The sequence below is a fragment of the Apis laboriosa genome, unplaced genomic scaffold (assembly GCF_014066325.1).
Source record: "Apis laboriosa isolate Shangri-la unplaced genomic scaffold, ASM1406632v1 scaffold47_cov149, whole genome shotgun sequence".
Lineage (NCBI taxonomy): Eukaryota > Metazoa > Arthropoda > Insecta > Hymenoptera > Apidae > Apis > Apis laboriosa.
In genome coordinates, this window is record NW_025223437.1 from 3,839,617 (window position 1) to 3,845,080 (window position 5,464).

General features: G+C 39.3%; 1 protein-coding gene across 13 annotated transcripts in view; it reads right to left on the minus strand.

Annotated features, from left to right (window-relative positions):
• Nucleotides 1-5,464, minus strand: part of LOC122716650 (gamma-aminobutyric acid receptor subunit beta) — an 83,574-nt gene that overhangs the window by 32,149 nt on the left and 45,961 nt on the right. The gene's annotated exons all lie outside the window — the stretch shown is intronic.

Consider the following 5,464-nt stretch of genomic DNA (forward strand, 5'->3'; position numbering starts at 1 on the left):
TTTTTTTTTTTTTTTTTTTTTTCGTTTCATTTCATTGAATTATTATTATTATTTTTTTTTTATATATATATATACTGTGAGTGTGGAATGTCATGGGTATCGAGTAGGTATATCGCTACGTCGGATGGATCGCTGAAAGTGGTTAATTACTCTCGATTAGAGGACCACCAGGATCATTGACGCGTGTGCTTGGTTATCCGTTTGGCGTTTTCATTGATACACCGTTGGCTCGCGGTGCTGAAACGTTCGATCTCGACGTTTTTCGTGGCCCGGTTATAATTGGCCCAAAAAGAAAGAGGATCCCTCTTTCTCACCCGTCATTGACAAACCATTATTCTTTCTTCTCTCTATTGGAAAATATCCTAATATCATCTCTTGATTCGTACTCGCTTTCAGAAACTTGTAATTCGAATTTATCGACGAGTGTCACGAGTGTTAATTTATCGAAATTGTTCTGAGGAGGCGCTCTCGAAACGAAGGGGAATTCCGCGGGAATTTTGATTAAGGGTCGAGAAGGGGAAAGGGATAGAAGAAAGTTGGAAGTTGGAGCGAAGAAATATAAGAGTGTAAAAAAAGAAGGGGAGAAGAGGGAGGGCGCGATAAAGTTGACTCGTAAACAACGGGTTTCTGCCACAGGAATCGTTTGCCCCCGTGTATATATATATATATCTTCATTTCCATTTCTGGAACGTTTTTAAAACCCTATAGCCGGCGAACGTTCCATATGGGACACATATTTCACAATGACACGGGTGTACACGTTGCAAAACGCGGCGGTCGAACGTGGTATCGTAGTTAATTGAAATGCGTCGGCATGGCTTACCTCTCCAGGCCGATCGCCGCCAAGAGAGGCGTTGTTAAAAAAAAAAAAAAAAAGAAAAAATAAAAAATACGAGACGGAACAAGCGAGGGATGACAAAAAAAATGCAGAGCTAACGGACACTGGTCAACGGGGCAATTTCTTTTTTTTTTTAGAAAAAAAATTGATCTCATTGACGTTATTCTTATACATCAAAATAATTGTAATAAAAACATTTGAAGCTGATTGTTAAATTACTCAATCTCGTGTTAGATGAAAGATAGAAAGAGCTTAAATTTTCTTCTACTCCTATTCATTCACATAATTAATTTTAAAAATTCGAATTCTTAAATCAAAATTAATACCAATATTCCCTCTTACTTAAACTTTACCTTACTCGAATTTAATATTCTATTTATCCGATTAATATTATCTTTGGATTCTTATGTATTCTCTATCCACTCTATCCATTCCATTACTTTTATCGTCGTATCACGACGAACGATCGGTATTCGGTATCAGCCTCTCGACATCTCAATATTCCATCCTTATTAAGAACCGCTTCGGAACCGATACACGCGCACACACACACATACACACACACACACACCCACACCAAAGTCTCATCGAAGATACTCGGCGTCGCAACATCGTTACAGCTAACAACAACGAATCTTTACGCCCTCCCATCATCGATCAGCGGTTTAACGAACACCCAACGGCGCATCGTTGCACCATACAGCAGTCCTTGAACTATATCGAATTACGTAGCCACTCATCGATCGAATTCTGTTTGCTCGCTAAATGTACACCGATACAGCCCGTCGGCGACGAACGACGAACGAGTTTCGAGGGGAGAGAGAAAAAAAGAAAAGGGAAAGAAAAACCTGAGACCTCTCGAGAGCGAGAGAAAAGCGAGGGAGGGGAAGAAAGGGACAGTTGTCATAGATTTTTACTTTAAAAACCGAGGAGAAATCTGTCCAGAAGAATATCGAATGAGGGCCGGTTACAGTTGGGAGAGGGAGGGGAGGGGGTGTGGAAGCCGCAGGGAGGTCTATTTATCCCGTTTTCCCGTCTCGTCGGCAACGCTCGAGAAAGAGCGGTGGCCATTTAAATTTTAAATGTTAAAACCTCCGTATTCCCCCGGATCTAGTAAATCCAACCTGTCTCGAATCCTGCCTCTCCCTTCCCCCCTTCCCCCTCGAGACGGAGGGATCGACGATTCGAACAGGACCGTGGAAACCGATACGATTCCGAGGCGCGCTTTGCAGCAGCGGTGGTAAAAGTAAGAGGGGCATTGAAAATTCTCTCCTTGGATTTATAGCCATTTTTGCCTGGCCGGCGATAAATTCGAGACGCGGGCTATAATGCATTCTATTGGACGAGAAATATCGAGAGAGAGAGAGAGAGAGCCATAGGAAAATAACGGGCGATGGGTATCGAATGAAATTCCGCGATAGGCTTCCTTATTTACGACGGATATTTCGCATTCCTGCGAAATATTTCGCGGATCAATCCATGCGATCGAATTTTTTCCCTTCTTATTCCATGCGAGGCTAAGATAATCGTGGATGGAGATGTGTGAAAAGTAACAATTCTTTTCGTAATATTTTAATATTTGGAAATCTTGTCGATCGAATTTAATTATCTTGGATCGACTTATCTTCGATCGATTAATTCGATCAAAGTTCGAATTTGAAATTCGAATTACTCAAGTTAGAGAAACTTAATGAATCGAACGAATTCACGAAATATATTTTCTAACCCTCGATAATTCATTCTAATATCTAACGAATAAATTTTCTATAAATACTTTGCTATTGAATTATATTAATAATATTTCGAAATTCTCACCAAAGAATGACAATTTCTATCTTTCCATGTATCGTGCATTGACACAGTTTCCAGAGAATTATTTCGAGACACGCGTGAGTATTTACAGATTCTTCTCCCACTCTTCATGGAATCTCGTGGGCCCATCGTTCGATTCTAAAATGCTGGAATAGCAAGAGGATCGATCGTCCCGGGGAAAACAGGGGGAGAAACGATGGGGATGGGAGGCATTCGGAGTAATTCGGCACGCTTTTCGGGGTCGGGGAGGGGGAGGGGGATCCCACGGCATTGTCTCCTGCGGGAAAAGAGCAAGAAACCGCAATTGTGGGCACGCCTCCGTGGGTCAACGTGGCTCTTGGCCAGCGTCAAGAGTCGGCCCTGGAACCGTCCCAGCATGGGCCGGGAATGAAAATGAACGCGCACGTCCCGTTCCCGAATAAATAAATCGTGTTGCTGTTTACCGTTTCACCTTTCATCCGTCGCACGTTCGCGGCCAGAATCGTACGAAATTTCTTCCCCCCCGGAACGATCTCGTTAGCCGCGGCGTTCGTCGCCAATTCCCCCTCCCCCCCCCTCTCCTCGCGTTCTTCTCTCTTTCTTTTCGAGGGGATCGACGAATCGAATTGAAATTGGTAGCTTTGTACGATTCTCAAACGAAAACTGGTGAAAAACTACTCGGGAGACTCGACTGTTTCGAATATAAAAAGGAATATTAATACATTGAATTCCTTTAAATTTAATATTTTTAAAATTATATTTTATTTGTTTAAATAGTTTAATAAAAAATACTGATTTGTGAAATCAATGATATAAATATTTATTTTATTTTATTTTAATTTGTGGAATTCTATTATTTAAATTTAGATTATCGGTAATAGTATTAAGATTATATTTATATTTTTATCCATAAATAGACGTTCTGTATATTATTTTTTTGATAGATATTAAATTTGTTTGTATGTGTAAGATAATGAAAAAATTATAAAAAGTGGCAAATATTTTCTCGATAAAGAATAAAAATTCTCTGAAAGATAATTATATTATCATTTGATATGTAGTTTTAAATTAAACGTACTTTGTCGAAGAAAATTTAACTTGTAAATAATAGAATATTTTTCGTTCTTCTGGAAAAAGAAAGGAGAGGGAATCGACGAGGAATAATCGTTTTTGTTATGAATCCTTCGATTGGATCCTTTAATTCTGGGGTGGGAGCTGATTAACTTCTTGCTTGAAGCTCCGATCTTGGTTGACCAGTGATTGGCCTGACTAATTCGAGTGTTAATTGTTCGGCTGATTTGAATACCGATCGAATCGAACGTCTCCGTTAAGAATCGATCTCTAACGAGAACTCGCTAACTCGCTTCTCGATCGAACTGATCAGAAATAGATTAATCTGTTCTAGGCGGCCATAGATTGACAGTTCGGAATATCGATCAATTTCTTATTCCAATTCTAATTGCTTTTTAAAATCCAAAGTCCGGTAACAGTGCATTTCTTCGATCAATTTTTCTTTTCGTGGAAGTTTTACTTATCACTTTTTAATCTTCACATTCATTCATCCAATTCGAATTCATCGAATTCGAAAACAAAACTGACTTAATATATTTATTATTATTTATTAGACGCATACGTTATATATATATATATATAATAATCAAGATTACCAAAAGGAATTTTATCCTTCAATTCAGAACGAAGTAAATATATAAAACTTATAACGCGTTTATACAAAAAATTCTCCCTATCCGTTACAAATTTTCCAAAACCACCCAAAGCATCGAGTCAATTATCCTTAGCTGACCACCATTCTAACGATTACCAATTAATTTCAAGATGCAAGATCAAGGTCATCTTTTGCATGGATCGTTGAATAATCTTTCGAATAATTGATCGATCATTTTACATCGCAAAATCCTTGTTGAAAACTCGAAACTCACCATTTTCTTCCTTCCATTACCGTTCCATCATCCGATTATCAACATCCTTGGTTCACCTACGGAACGAGATTCTTTTTCTTTTTTTTCCTGGCCGCGGAAAATTCGGGGACGGGTCGAGATGGAATCAATGTTGAAATTGTAATCGAAGGTGAAGAACTGTGCGGCTGAGCGTGGCCGGAGTGGAGAGATGCCGTTAACGGTAACCCGTGGCAACCCGTGCCGCGTCCCAGCATCGATCCAAGTTTTATCGAAGCGGCCCAGCCCCGCCCTGCCTCCGCGAGGCCGCTCGAAAATTCGACTTTATCGCGGCAATTGAAAATGCGGCCTACTCGATCCGCGTAAACAAATTCTAGGTATTCGAATCGTTCCTTCGAACGTCAGCTGGCCCCTATCTCGCTACCGACAACTTTGCGAAGATTATTCTGTGTCGCGTCGTTTCATATATATATATATTTTTAATTGCAATGGAAAACAAGTTTTTTAACTACGTATTTTTTTTCTTAACCCGTAGAATTATACCGATAGAAGGAAATATAATTTCTGTGTGAACGAAAGTTACAGAACGATCGAACTATTTAAGATTTAAGATCGTGCGAATTTTTTGATAAAATTTCTATCCTCCTTTCGAATCTATTCTATTTCTCAAATACGAAATTTAACATCCGTTACGTATAGAATCGTATTTAAAAAGAATATATAACAAACTTTCAAACAAAGTACACGCTTGTAAAAAGAATGGGGAAAAAAGACGCGTAATAAGTAAAATATTGGGGGTAAAAAAAAGGATACCGATATAATAATCCCGGATATAATTCTTCGTAACACGTGCGTAAACGTAAACGATTCCCCCTTGGATATAAAACTTGTCGTCGATCTCCTCCTGGGGGGGGGGGGG